Source organism: Rhinolophus ferrumequinum (genome assembly GCF_004115265.2).
Source record: "Rhinolophus ferrumequinum isolate MPI-CBG mRhiFer1 chromosome 15 unlocalized genomic scaffold, mRhiFer1_v1.p scaffold_54_arrow_ctg1_1, whole genome shotgun sequence".
NCBI lineage: Eukaryota > Metazoa > Chordata > Mammalia > Chiroptera > Rhinolophidae > Rhinolophus > Rhinolophus ferrumequinum.
This window is the reverse complement of record NW_022680357.1, coordinates 9,596,556-9,612,632: the sequence shown is the minus strand read 5'-3', so window position 1 is coordinate 9,612,632 and position 16,077 is coordinate 9,596,556.

The window sequence follows — 16,077 nt, the reverse complement described above, 5'->3', positions numbered from 1 at the left end:
GTGGCTTTCCTCTGTGTTTCCTTGATGATAAGTGACATTGAGCATCTTTACATGTGCCTGCTGGCCATCTGTGTGTCATCTTTAGAGAAATGTCTGTTTAAATCCTTTTGCCAATTTTAAAAATCAGGCCATTTTTCTTCTTCTTATTGATTCGTAAGAGTTCTCTGTATATTCTGGATACCAGTTCCTATAGACCAGTCATTTAAACCCTCAGTCTCAGTTTCTCTCTAGGCTGCAAATCAGTGTTTTGTCCCAGGAAATAAATATTTCTGTTTTCATCTTGTCTGTCCCTTTTTTGTTGTTCCATAATCTTTTCCCATGAGAGAAGGTATTTGATGTGATGTACTCACTACCTCAAGGGAGTAAAACTCCAGACACGACAGACCTGGAGCAGAATCAGTTTTCTGCAAACTCGGACCTATTGGTGTTCACATTCAAAAGACAGATTTCCCCTTTTCTACTTTTCATCCATTTGAAATACTTTACTTGTCCCTCTCCTCTGCCTAAATCTCTAAATTTGGAATAAAAATGACACATTCTCAAGCCCTCCTACAAGGCATCAAAGGGACAAACTTGGAGTTTGACTGCTCTGCATTCAAATCCCAATTATGCCACCTTCCAGCTGTGTGTCTCCAGGCAAGTTGCTTAACCTCTCTGAGCCTAACTTTCTTGCAAACATCAAAGAGAAAATGAAAGTTAAGTTAGGATTGAAATGAGGAAGAACATTTTTAAAATGACTGGGAAATTAAATGATTACCTCATGTGTGTAAAAACGAAATTTCCTCTGCTCTTGGCTCATTTACTCTCACAGCAGCTCCATGGAGTGGGTGTTATTGTTCCCATTATACAGGCAGCAGAACAGAGGTGAACTCACTTGGCCTAAGTAACACAGCTTGTGAGGGGCCAAGCTGGGTTTTAAACTCAAACCTCACTCTCTCCAGAGCCTGTGTTGTTCTTAATGAGTTACAAATAGAGGAACCCTACTATAAACTGTCACCCCATTAGAGTTGTTCAGAGAAACATGAATGACTTCAGAATCAAGGGCATTCCCTGTAGGGGTCATCTGTCTGTGACGTGTTCATTTTGTGTGGCTGATTTAGTCTTTATTGAGCAAAAGCACTGTGGTAGGTACAGGATACAAAATCAGAAGGAGTTTCTGCTCTAAAGCAATTAAAAAATAATAAATGTGCAAGTTATTACTTCATTACACTGGTGCTCAATGCAGTGCCTAGGTTGGAATTCCAGCTCCACCGTTTCTTGAATTCTTTGAGCGTCGGTTTTCTGATCTGTACAATGGATGCGCTAACTCCTTACCTGCCCACTTGTGGTCAAGATGAGGGATATTAGCAAGAGAAGGTCCTGCTCAAAAGCTGGCATCCGATTAAGGGCTGCAGCGGTGGGTATTGTCTTGAACTCCTGTTTTTCAGCCATCGACTTGCAAATACTCTGAGGTTGGCTCTGGTGCTGCGAGGCCCGTGGCAGCTTCCCCCTCCCCATGCTGCAGTGGCCCAAGCAGTTCAGGGAAGCCGGTCACTGTGACTTCATTAGGAGAAAAAGCAAACCTGACAAGCATGCATCGAGAACATTGTGCCTCCACAAGGAGCGCAGAGAAATCTCCGTGCGCTCGATTAGAGCTTCAAGGAGGTCTCCGGATACCGAGCACACTCGGACTTGATATTCCTTCTGCAGAGAAGGGAAAACCTGAAGCCATGTGGAGAAACGTCCATTAGTTATATTTTAAGCCTCTTTCTGAATAAAGCAGGGTAATTGCTCTTGCCTTTGCATTTAGTAAGAGGTCACAGCTTGCCTGACTCGAGGTAGATAATATGATGAATGCATTGAAAAAGCTTTGCTGTGTCTTTGCTCTGTCTCTCTGCTTACAGATAGGAATTTTATTTGACTCCAGCCCTCTCTTTGTAGGGCAGAAGTACTCTAGTGAATGAGAACGTGAAAACAATCTATAGATGAAAAATAGTCCAAACTCTGTAACATGAAATCAAGGAACTTCACAATGTGGCCGGTGGGTTTCTCCCTTGTTGTCATCATCAGCAGGGAGCTGGAGCATGGCTGCCTGAGTGCAAATCCCCACTCGGCCTCTTCCAAGCTGTGTGATCTTAGGCGAGTGACTGAAGCGCTCCCAGCGTCCTTTTCCTTGTCTGAGAAATGGGGATAAATCCTTGTAGGGCTACGATGAGGATGAAGTGGTTTAAAGACTATGAGGTGATCAGCACCAGCACGAGGTTGGCACCCAGCAGGGTTTCTCGACCTCTGAGTCGCTGTTTTTGGAGGGAAAGCAGTCTTGTGCACTGAAGGGCGCTTAGCAGCATCCCTGCCCTGTATTCCCTAGATGCCAGTAGCACCCCTGCCCCCCTGCACTGTGGTGAACAAAAGCCGTCTCTAAATATTGCCAAACGTCCCCAGGCACACGGTGAGTACTCGCTAAGGGTTATCATTACCATCTCCCACCACCTGCTAGAAAACCCTCTACCTAAATCGAAAGACTTAAAATTCCCTGGACTGGAATATGCTTTCTGACCGTCCCCTGTGCATTTGCCCTCGCCCTCCCTTCTGCATCAAATGCCCCTTTGTGTATTCTTTTCCTGAATACTCCTGTGTCATCTCCTCCAGGAAGTCTTCCCTCTTCCTTTCTCCCCCTGCCAAAAGTGGGGAGCATCTCAGGCTTCGTTCCCTCATCCTTTTATTCTTCCATTCGTTCATTCAAAACAGTACCATGCCTGGCACATAGTAGGCACTCAAAGAGCCACTCCTTAGCATTGTCACTGTCTGTGTGTCTCACACAGGACTGTCATCCCCAAGGGTAGGGATTGCTGGTGTGTAGTAGGGCCAGTGGAATATCCAGTGCAGGGGGTGGGGAAGGGAGGAGCGTTTGGCTGGGGTCCTTTCCAGCAGGACAAAGAGAATCACAACCCCAAGTTCAAGCCTCCTCCCTCCTGCTTTCATCTGGTTCCCCAGGAAGCAGCAGGAGTTGCGTCAGACCAACTAAATAAGACCTGCTGTTTAAAAACATCATTAGAAACTCATTTACCGCAAGCCGCCAAAGCCACGTGAGGCAGAGAAAATCGGCCTGCTCCCAACCGTCTTTCTCTTGTTCCATTTGCTCTCTTCTTTTGTCTTTTTCCTCGTGTTTTCGCTGATTCTTCATTTCCAAAGAATTATTTCCACTGCTCCTTGCCGCCAAGTCCCAAACAGTTGCGCACACAGATCTGCGTTGCTGACGATGAGAAGAATGCTTCAGCTGCCGGACACGCTCTCTCCGTTGCAGTTTGCGGGGATTTTATTCCAACTCCCTGACTTGTTCCCATACGAACATTCCCCCCCCCCCCCCCCCCCCCACAACCCCCGTTGGACTTGTTTTCTCTGCATAAAAAAATAAAAAAATCACATAGGGCTTTTTTATAGAGTTTAATAGCTTTTGTTTCCAAAGCTTTATCTCTTCCGTTCCCAGTCCTAATCAGGACTATCAGTTGGCTCTGAAAACAATTATTTTTAACCGATTTGAAAAAATATCTTCCATTCCATGCAAAAGTTTCTTCGCTCTTAGCAGGGAGACTTGCTCAGTGTGTCTGCAACCTGCGGCTTGCACTCTGAGAAGAGGAAGGAGGCAGAGATGGGTGGGTGGTGCCCAGGGATTCACCATGTGCCCAAGCCCCGGGAGAAGCTCTCCCAGAGCCCAACATTACCATTGAAGACTCTGGGGTGCAGAGAAGTCGAGCAAGTTACCAGCCGTCACGCTGCTCGAGAGGGTAGGATGTCTACAGAAGCAGTTTCTGGAAACGCTGATGCTGCCCTCCTCCGTCCTCTTGCCCCACGTTATTTGAGTCCTCATATTATACTCATGTCTCCTGCAAGGACCCATCCTGAAGGAGCAGTGGAAATCCTTCTGATCTGCCTGTTGTAAAAGGAAATTCCAGTCTCCATCTTCCTAGGGCTGCTGGAGAATTAAGTCTTCCAAATCTATGTTTGCTCAGCCAGGCCACCCAGAAAGCACTTTATAATTATAATCTGGAGATACTATTTCCTCCTTCAGAACGGCCCCATCTTCTGTCCCATCCCCAGATGCTGCCTCTATTAAGATTTCTAACTGGTGACTTCTCTGAGGATTGGGTCCACATCAGACCCTATCCCGGCTTCGTGCGCCCCCGGGAAGGGAGCTCGGCTCACGCTGTGTTGAATTGGACAGCAACACTGGCACCCTGGCTAACTAACTAGGTGGTGCATCAGCAAATGTCTTACCCTCCTAGGCAGTCCAATGCCTTGGGCTGTTACAAATGCACCTCTAGAGACCCAAGTGGATCAAGCCTCCTGGCAGACACATTAGACATGGTAGCAGGTGAACAGAGGAAATACTTGAAAGTAGATAGAAATTGTTGTCTCCTCAAATTATAAAGAGGATCATGTCTTCTTTTCCACTCATTGAAACTGTTTCTATTTTTAAAGCTAGACTTTCTAACATTTCGTTTCTTAAATTCTACCTATATGCCAGGCAGTGTGATCAGTGCTTTTTGTGGATAAAGGATAATTTCTCCTTAAGGGAAAATGAGGTTTATATTAATAGAAATAATATTTGAGTGCCCACAAGTGCGTCCTCCCTTCTTCAAGTACATAGGAGGGCTTTTACCTCCTGTTCCTTGGTGGGATCATGTGGCTTTATTCTGGCCAATGAGTGGGGAGCACAAGTATCCCAGCCTCATTTCTGAGCCGGACCATTCATTTGCTTGGTGGGGACCCCCTGGACCTCTTTCTTCATCTGCCCAGAAACATTCAACGTGATGGTTGCTCCCATCAACCTGTAATCCTAAGTGCTTAAAACGCACAGAATTCTTCTGCCAACTTTCAGTGGCACACCGTAGGTGGAAGACAGACACGCTTGTTTTGAAGCCAGTGAGTTTTCCCCAGTTAGGGGCTGTTTGTTACTGTAATATAGCCTCGCCTATCCTGACTCATACAAAAATAACCACACCACAATAACCATATACAAGGGTAATAACATACCTTTTGCTGTGAACCAGACACTGTTAACTGTGTTAACAAAAATTAGCACATTCGATCATTATAATAATCCCACAAAGAGATTCTCTGCATGTTTCTGCTTGAGCTTTGAAAAGTTGGTAGCCCAGGCTCACTCTGTCAGTGAGGAGAGAAGCCGGGATGGACCCAGGCAGCCTAACTCCCAAGTTCTGCTTTTCACTTCTGTGGGAGCGGGGGGGGGGGCACATCGCTCCTCCTAAATATATCAGTTAGTGCTGTAAGTGGGTTAAAAATGAAACCCCCAGGAATTAGGATTAAGGGAGAAATGATCCAGTTGGATAGGAACAGCAACAGCTTTAAGGGGGAGGTAGGTAGGAAGCTCCCCTTTGAGGCGCAGGTAAGAGTCTATGACCCAAGATTCCTGCCTCCTGGTTGCATGTCCTGTACAAGCCCCTCCCCCCACCCTTTGAGTGTGGGCAGGTCCTGTGAGGTGTCCTGGGCAACATAACGGAGCCAAGGTGACTTTACCAATGTAATTAAAGTCTCAGTCGGTTTTTTGATTTGGGCTCATTGAAAGAATTACCATTCCGAGTGGGTCCAACTGAATCAGGTGAAAGCTCTCAAAAGGGAGACAAGGCCCGGCCCTGAGGTGACACTGAGGTGGGAATACCTGTCTGCTGGCGTGTAGAGTGAGTCCTCACTGGAGGAACCCTAGAGGCAGGGACCTCAGTCCCACCACTGCAAGGAAATGAATTCTACCAACACCTGAATGAGCTGGGGGGATGGTTCCCCTGGTCAGACCGCAACGAGAACACAAGCCTGCCTGACGAACAACTGTGCTGTCGCCCTACAATGTGGTACATGTCAGCAATAAAAGGAACAAACTACTGATACACACTCACAAGTGAATCTCCAAAGCACTATGCTGAGTGAAAGAAGCCAGACACGAGAGAGAGTGCATACTGCATGGTTCCATTTCTATGAAATTTCTATAAAAAATACAATCTGTAGTGACAGAAAACATATCAATAGTTGACTGAGGCTGGAGGCTGGGGACTGGCTGGGAAAGGAAACAACGGAACGTTTGGGGGAGATGGAAAGGTTCTGTGTCTTGAATGGGGTGGGGGTGACACGGGTACAAACATCTGATAAAAGCCCAGGAACAATACACTGAACATGTGAGCATTTTGTTTTTATGTTAATTACACATCAATAAGGTTGATTTAAAAAAGATACTAGGATATTAAGTCAATAGAACAGATAAGAATCCCCCTTTATTAGGGTGCTAGAATTCAGCCCTATTCCTCTCTGAGTGGGCTATCCTCTTTACAATGATGTCATTTCCTTTTCTTACAGGCTGATTGGAAAGATCTATGATCTAATGAAACAGCCTATTGAAATAACAACGACAACACAGTAATAATAATGAGGAGAAAAGAGGAAGAAAAGTGGCATTAATTGAAGACTTACTGTGGGCGAGGAGCTCCAACAACTCTCTCAGGCAGGGTACTGTCATAACCCAGGACGGTAGAGGCCCACGTAGCTCACATTCCTGCCCAGATGGCCAGTCTTCCTTCAGTGGCACTTACCTTGTTCACTCTTGGGCACCACGAGAGGAGACAGCCATTACTCATTGACCTCTTTTGTTAGTTTCATTGGTGCTCTGGTGACTTTGGCGGCAGGTAGGAAAGTAACTAAGAGAGTTCCATGCTCAGAAAAAAGAAGGTACTCTCACTCCTTCTCAGCCGTACGAGGGACCCTGCCACCAAGTACACAGCTAACGGTCAGCTCTCAGGTGTGAGCATCGCAACGTTCTTGCTTAATGCATGCGTTTCCCATCGCTAATTTTTTCCTTTGAATTAAGACATTGATACATTTCAGTCATACAGAGCCTGTAGCCTGCAAGGGTTAGGGCTTCAAGGTGTGCCTCTGTGCCAGACTGTCTGAAATGGAACCCTGCTCCATTATTTTCTTTGTGAACTTACGAGGTCTGAAAATGAAGTTCGCGAACTTGTTGCAATGACCTTGCTAACCTTTTTTGACATCAGAGGGATTATTCATCATGAATTTGTAACAATTGGACAAACAGTGAACCAAATTCACCATTTGGAAGTGCTAAAAAGGCTGCATGAAAAAGTTAGATGCCCTGAACTTTTCACCAACAATCCATGTCTCTTGCGTCACGACAATGCACCAGCTCACACGGCACTGTCTGTGAGGGAGTTTTTAGCCAGTAAACAAATAACTGTAAATAACTGTTATTTGTATATAACAAATAACACCCTCCCTACTCACCTGATCTGGCCCCCAATGACTTCTTTCTTTACCCAAAGATAAAGGAAATATCGAAAGGAAGACATTGTGATGACATTCAGGACATCAAGGTAATACGACGACAGCTCTGATGGCCATTCCAGAAAAAGAGTTCCAAAACTGCTTTGAAGGTTGGAGTTGGTGCTGGCATCAGTGCATAGCTTCCCAAGGGGAGCACTTCAAAGGTGACCGTAGTGATATTCAGCAGTGAGGTGTGTAGCACATTTTCCAGGATGAGCTCGTGAACTTAATTGTCAGACCTCGTAAACAAGGAGTTTATATTCTCAATGCCTCAATTTCCTTATCTGTAAAATGAGGTTAATGACAGTACCTGCCTGAGAGAGTTGTTGGAGCTCCTCGCCCACAGTAAGTCTTCAATTAATGCCACTTTCTTCCTCTTTCCTCCTCATTATTATTGCTGTTGTTGTCGTTGTTATTTCCAATAGGCTGTTTCATTAGATCATAGATCTTTCCAATCAGCCTGTAAGAAAAGGAATGACATCATTGTAAAGAGGATAGCCCACTCAGAGAGGAATGGGGCTTGAATTCTAGCACCCTAATAAAGGGGGATTCTTATCTGTTCTATTGACTTAATATCCTAGTATCTTTTTTAAATCAACCTTATTGATTTGTAATTAACGTAAAACAAAATGCTCACATGTTCAGTGTATTGTCCCTGGGCTTTTATCAGATGTTTGTACCCGTGTCACCCCCACTCCAATCAAGACACAGAACCTTTCCATCTCCCCCAAACGTTCCGTTGTTTCCTTTCCCAGCCAGTCCCCAGCCTCCAGCCTCAGTCAACTATTGATATGTTTTCTGTCACTACAGATTGTATTTTTTTATAGAAATTTCATAGAAATGGAACCATGCAATATGTACTCTCTCTCGTGTCTGGCTTCTTTCACTCAGCATAGTGCTTTGGAGATTCACTTGTGAGTGTGTATCAGTAGTTTGTTCCTTTTTATTGCTGACATGTACCACATTGTATGGCGACAGCACAGTTGTTCGTCGTTCATGAGTTGAAGGACTTTGGGGTCACTTCCAGTATTTGGATGTTGAGACTAAGGTTGCTCAGTAATGTGTGCACGAGCCCAAATCCATGTGGACAGTTTTCTCCTTTCTCGTGGGCAGATACAGAGCAGAATTGCTGGAGAACCACAGAATCTTGACCACAGTGTATTAAGGATTGCTCCTTCAATTACTCACTGTACTAATACTTATAGATTTTTTTTGATTCAGGACTTTTCAAGAGATTATGAAATTAGAACTCTATCTCATGTATCCTAAATTGACCTGAAGTAATAAGACCCAACTATGAGTATTAATGCAGTGGCATTCTGCTGACAACCTCTGGTCCTTCTGCCCTAAGACACGGTGACTCTCATAGCCATAACTAGGAAGGTGTCCGTCTCCTGGTCTAGACAGTGTCACTGATAAGTAACTCCCTGATAGCAGGACACAGAGTATCCAGGAGACACACAGACTGCAGCAAACAACTTCAGTCGCTGCTGCACAGTCTTTCAGAAAACAGCCTCGTGCTCATGGAAGACATGTCACCAGAAGCTGCAGGAAGCAGTGGTACCTGCTCCATCGGTTCATGGATGATGGTAAAGCTTGTCCTTGGTCAGATTCCACCAATTCTCAAGGTCCTGCCATCCTGCCTTGTCTCTAGTGCCTTTTGGTAAAAGACATAACAATGCCAACTTTCCCCACCCTCTTCTGTTTTATTTACTTATTCCACTTAAATCCCACTTCGCATTTCACTTTCTCTTTCCCACAGACAAGCATTCCATTTAACGTGCATCATTTATCTCTCTGTTCTTGCAAAATACTATTTTGGTGATGTGTCATTAAAATTTATAAATGTGCCATGTCTCATTATGTTTCTTTCTCTTTGATTTTCCCTGCACTGTTTTTAGCTTTCGTCTAGTTTGCTAGGTGTGCAGCTAGTCCACTGCTTCTAACTACTCTTTGGTACTCTGTGATGGGCGTCCTTCACTGCTGACCTGTCCACTTTCCCTGTGATGGGCACCCCAATCCTCTCCAATTTCCTGTTACCACAAATAATGCTTCTGTTTTCAAGCATGTTCCCTTAGAGACCAAGGAGAAAGTTGGTATGGGACATATCCTTAGGGACTGCTCTGCTGGCCCCCAGGCTATGGGTACACATACTGTGACCAAGCACTGCCAGATTGCTCCAGAATGCCCGAACCACGCCACACTTCCTCTAGCAGAAGGATACTCAGACTCATATCTCCTGCAGCCAACACTTGGCATTATTCAGCTTTCTGTTTGTCAGTCTCTTAGGTGTGAATTGACATCGCATTGTTTTCATTCACATTTCTGTGATTACTGAGATGGAGCATCTCTTCCTATGTTTGGTGGTCTTTTGGGCTTCCTCTTCCAAACGCTGGCTAATCATCTACTTTGTGTGCTTTGTTTATCAAGGTCACCAACATTTTCTGGTTAATTTCCAGGTAATATAAACTTAAAAAGGACAGCACTGTGCCCCGGACAAAGCAGGCCCTCAAAGAGACTCGTTTAATAGTTGAATGAAAGCACAGCCAATGCAGATGGCCCGTCTCCCTACAGAATTCATGAAACATGCCAAACAATGGATGATACAATGCATGTGATTACAGATATGCTTTGCTTGTAAGCAATGAAAACAGACTCTCGGCCATCAGTAGGACATGGGGAAACACACGGGGTGAATTGCTTCCAAATAGTTTTGATCTTTGCACCACTCTGCATACTTCTGAAAGTCCCGGGACATACTGTGTTTCCCCGAAAATAAGACCTACCTTGGAAATAAGCCCCAGGTAAGATCGTCAGCCAGACAGATGCATTTAGTGCGTTATGACGATGTTCCAGAAGAAGATGACGTGACTGTGTTTGAATAAATGTAGATTGTTGTACATGAAAAAATAAGGAGACATCTCCCAAAAATACACCCTAATGTATCTTTAGGAACACAAATTAATATGAGACCTGGTGGTATTTTCAGGGAAATATGGTTTAAGACCCAGTCTTGTTTTCGGGAAAACACGGTAAGAGCTGATTGGCTCAGCCTGTTGCTCAGCCATAAGTCGGGGTCGCACTGATCACCTTGAGTGACATTCCCAACAAAATCACACTCAGTGGGTAGCTCACAGAATGTAATTTTGGAGGAAAACAAAAGTGCCTGTAGCCAAAAGAAGGGGGAATGATTCCTGAACAGACAGAACCAATAGGTATCACTACTGTCCTTGCCATCCCAACGGGATCCCTCTCGCCGAGGCCTTTAGAACTGTAGACCCTATGGCCAGGTGTAGTGAAAGGCTCCAGGTAAGTTGGGAAGGAAGAACTGGAATAAGGGAAGCCTTATATGTATCTTTTCATCAAACTTTTATTGAGTACTTACTGTGTTCCAGATACTCTGAGGTGATAAAGAGAGGAATCCGATATGCTACCTTCCACCTTTCTTTTTTAAAGCCTTTAATTGAGTGGAAAAGATTGACATGTATAAAAATATCTCTCCTACCAGAGCGATTATTATAGGTGCTAAAGTAAATGGACAAAGACCTAAGAAATGAAAATGAGGGAGAGGTTAATTTTGGGGTGAGGAGGGAGCTGGAGAAATCTGGAAGGGGATGCAATTTTTGCTGAGCCATTTATGGAACAAATATCTATTGAGCATCTATCATGGATGCTGGGGATGCTGCAGTGAGTAAAAAAGACAAGTCCGTGTCCTCACGGGACTTCCAGCAGATTCAGCAGATTCTAGGGAGCTTACTCTTACCTGCCCACGTCTAACCCTCCGAGTCAATGCTTCCCCCAACCCTCACCACTACCGTCTCCCCAAAAATAAGACCTAGCCGGACAATCAGCTCTAATGTGTCTTGTGGAGCAAAAATTAAGATAAGACCCAATCTTATTTTACTATAATATAAGACCGGGTATAATATAATATAATATAATATAATATAATATAATATAATATAATATAATATAATATAATTAATATAATATAAACCGGGTCTTATATTAAGTTTTGCTCCAAAAGACGCATTAGAGCTGATTGTCTGGCCAGGTCTTATTTTTGGGGAAACCCGGTACTTCTCACATTGGATTTAGCCACATGGTGACTATTCCTTATCAGATAAGTGTCCCATGTTCTCTCTTACATCCATGCATGCGTTCATGCTGTTCTCTTGCCTGGACCCCTCCCTGCCCTCTTCTGTATGTAACCAGTGGCTGTTCATATCTTTTCCAGGGGACTTACCTGGAGCCCCTCTGTCTCTCCTGCCTGGACTAGGTCCCACTTCTTCTGCACTCTCACAGCCCTGTGGTCTCCTCCATAATTTCATCAATTCCAATATAAATCTTGATTCAACGCTCTGTCTCCTTGAGGGCAGGGACTGCATTGGATTCACCTTGTTTCCAAATACATGTTCACTATATTTTTGATAAATGGATGGATGAACATTGGGAGAAAACCCACATTGAGATCCATGTCTTAGTTCTAGTCTTGATTTAACCATCAAATTACTATGTGACCTGAGGTAAATCTCTTGTCACTCTGAACCTCTGTTTTTTCATCTGTGTTATAGAAGCTTGGACTTGAAGACCTTTAGGGTATCTTCTTAGCTCTGAGCTTCTATATTTCCTCTCTCTCTCTCTCTCTCTCTCTCTCTCTCTCTCTCTCTCTCTCTCTCTCTCTCTTTCAAGAGAATTATTACTATCTTGGTGGAAAAGATATGTGACTGTCATAAAACACTTAAACAATTCAGAAAAATACAAAGAAGGAATGCCAAATGTACCCCAAATCCCATTATCCCACAAATAACATTTCATGATCATTCCAGATAGCTTTCTAAGCTTATATACTAATAGATGGGAGATCAACAGATAGAAAAAAATTTACAAAAAAGGATCACAACATCCTGACTTTTTTGAAAATATGATATTAGATTGCTTTTCTCTGGATATAATAGAAGAAAAAGAAATTGAAATTGATTAAAGGAATTGCGAACTTCAAACACCATTATTTTGACATTAAACACTCTTGAGACTACAGCCCAGTAAATACCAAAAATTTAGATACAAAGAAATTTCAAATCAGAGGATAGAGCAGGCCCCTTTTAATTCTGATGGTGAAATCTGGGGCCCTAGTCTGGAAGAATAGGCTGCAGGGTCCCGACAATTTGGTTGCAGCGCGCTGCGAAGACATGATGGATTACTAGCTGGCCAGCCTTGAGCCATAATTGATGGCAGCGCAGTATTGAGCTGAACTACCCAGCATGAGAAACCTAGTACCTGAGGCTGTCAGCGGGGGCCCGTCAGCAATCCAGCAGCACTGGGGCGGACCCTGTAAGCCCCATCCTGGGGAGCTGACATATCTGATTGCCTGACAAATGCTCCCCAGAATCCAAATGATTGAGGGGTGTTCTGGCAGATCTGGAGACAACGTTCTGATTTGACAGCAAGGGGTCTTCCAGCAATAAATTACACGTTTGACTGAGATTGGCCTGTCCCTGCCCCACCCCCACCCCACGTGCAGTCCCTCATGGCTTCTGCAGACAGATGAACCACAGTTGATTTTATCTACTCAGAAGATAGGGGTGGCTGTGATGACAGAGATGTTATGACTGATGACGCAAGGATGTAGAAGGCACAGAGCGAGGACACCAGTTGTGTTTTAGGGCTGAGCTATGGGACAATGCAAGTCCCAAAGTTGTGGGTTTGAATCCAGTGTCTGCTCTTTCTAGCTGTGCAAACTTGGGCAAATGTCTTAACCTTTCTGTGCCTCTGTTTTCTCACCCCTACATGGAGATGAAAACGATAATCACTGCTAAAGTTTACTGTATGTATAAGGCGGCTAGCATATGCAGGGTTCTCACTGAAGTAAAGCTACTTGTATGATCTTAAGCAAATCAACTGGCCTCTTTGTATCTCAGTCTTATAATAAACATAACAATATGGTAATATCAGCTAACCGTGAATATCATGCTTTGAATTTTAAGTATGTAGTAGGCACATGCCAAGGAGTGTGGGTACTCGACTTAAAACCAACTGATTACAGGTATCAGCCACATCTACAAAACACCTTCTCAGGAACGCCTAGCTTAGTAACTAATCTGTGCTTTAAGTAACTGAGTTCCGCGGCCTAGCCAGGTGACACGTAACACTAGCCATCACAGCATCCCTTCATGTCCCATGCCGTTTTGAAAGACGCCCCCTCTGCCTGGGCTTCCCTCCCAGCCCTCTCAGTTTTGCAAGCCTTTGAGGCACAGTCTAAATGCCCCCTCTTTTGTGAAGCCTTCCCAGGTTTCCTCAGGCAGGGTGACACCCCCTCCTCATGCTCCCGTAACACGCCAGGCTCCATTCTATCATACCATTTATCACATTGCACAACAAATATTTACTCCTAGCCTCTCCACCCCCAACTAGGCTAAGAGTCGGAGAGAGACTCGGTAGTTTTTTCAATCCAGTGTCCCCAGCATCTAGCATATGAAAGGGGCTCAATAAGTATTTGGTTAAATGAGTCACTTTGTGACAGATACGAGTGTGACTTGTCTATCACATTGTGATAGGTAAGAAGGAGAATGTGAAGGAAGAAACCCTGGAGCTCAGCGGAGGCATGGGGAGACTTTACTACACATAAAACTCACATGTATGAATTTTACCCCACTCAGTCCTGATTTCCATGTCTTTCCCTCCCTACTGCTTAAAGCCAAGTAGAGGCAGGACTGCTGGGGGCCTGCTGAGCCCTTTATTAAAAAGTGTGTATCTGGGGGGGAAGGGCGGGACCGAAGGCAGGCAGGTCTACAGAAAGTCACCAGTGGCTGCTTTCTGTGAGAGGCTGTGCAATTGCTATTCCACAGTACGTGACATTTTCCAGCTTCTTGCTGGAAAACACCAAGTGGTTGTAAATCATTCCACGGCAGCTGTCCAAACAATAAGTGCCTGGGAATTGGGAAGGGATGTGGGGACGTGCTCCTGCCCTCAGGAGCCATACAGGACTATTTCTCAGGCCATTTATGCTGAAATGCAAGGCTCTTGGTCCCTTAGCTCCCAAACCAACAGGAGTCAGAGCAATACTTGTTTTCCTGGTGGGGTCCCCAGGGAGAAGATGCCCAGGGGGCCAGACCCCCTGGGAGATCAGACCCTTCAGCGCTCTGGGGGTGAAACCTCTTCAGCAAGGAATCCACTTCCAAGCTCGGTCAGCCTTGGGGAAACTATTTAAACTCACTGATCTTCACTCTACTTATATGTAAAGTGGAGATAAAAATAATAGCTACCATGTAGCTACCATATGAGGATTAAATGAATGCTTTGTAAAGCATGTATAACAGTGCCTGGAACATAGCGATTGCTATATAAATGGTTGCAATCACCACCTTTACCACCACCACCACCGTCACCACCACCATAACCATCATCACCACCACAACCATCATCACCATCATCACCATCATCATCACCATCACCACCATCACCACCCTCATCACTATTATCGTCATTTTTGTTGTTATCATCGTTATGGTCTTGTCATATATTTACATAGGTTCTGTACTAGGTTAGGAGAATTTCTAGAAATTGAAAGAGATGAATGGTGCTCTAACAGGAAGTTGGCATGCAGACATCCAGGTGCTACAACAAAGGCTTGTTCAAGGACACAGAGAAAAAATAAATGAAGACTTTCAGAGGAGCAATGTTTGAACCGACTCTTAAAGAAGGTCCAAGAGAAGAAGAAATTGGTAAGGAAGACAAGAGGACGCTGTTTAAGGTGCAAGATAGCGTTCCAGGCAGAGGAAAGGTGTGGAGACCCAGACTGCCAGGTGCAGTCAGGGAGTTACATGACCTGGCACAGAGGCTGGGCAGGCACACGGGAGCAGAGCTGATGACTCCTCAGAACCTTCCTAAGGGGCATTCCTGGGCCTCAGCACACTCGCACCTGTGTTCTAAGTAGGTGAAAGTGTCCGCAGGACGCTGTCTGCGCAGCCCTCCTCCACGGTCTCCAGAGGAATGTGCATAATGTTCGATGGATAAATCCCAGCTGCCATAGTCCTGGATTAGCTTCTTCAGCCCACGAGAGCTCAGAAGAGGGAAACGTTGCCACTCAAGTTTCCTATGTGCTTTGGAGCTCCTCACTCACGCCATTCTAAGTGTCCCAGGTGATGCAGGCAGAGAGTGGTAGCACTAGGATTTGAATCTCATTCCTCAAAGTCAATATTTTGACAACTCGAGAGCTCCACAGTCCAATAGGGGAGCCACCAGACACCTGTGGCTATTTACATATAAATTTAAATTAATTCAAATTAAATAAAATTTAAAATTCAGTTCCAAGTTGCAGCAGCCACACTCACCGTGTCCAGTAGCCACATGTGGTCCCCAGCTGCTGTAGTGGATGGTGCAGATGTTAACCATGTCCCTCACTGAGAAAGTTCTATGGAACAGCACTGCTGTAGAGAGCACGCAACACCCTTCCTGTATCTGTGCTTTTTAAAAATGAAACTTATTGGGGTAACGTTGGTTAATAACACTATGTAAATTTCAGGTGTACAACTTCATAATACAACGTCTCTATGCTCCGCTGAGTGCTCTCCACCAGAAGCCTAGGCTCCTTCTGTCACCACGTCTTTGGCTCCCTTTCCCCCCTGGGGTCCTCCCCCAGCCCCCTTGCTTTGTACTTTCAGAAGATCATGGCTCATTTCTCTGTAGCTTTGCACCATCATACTTAAGACACTCCAGAGACCATCCTAAGGGTACCACCCAGGAATGCCCATT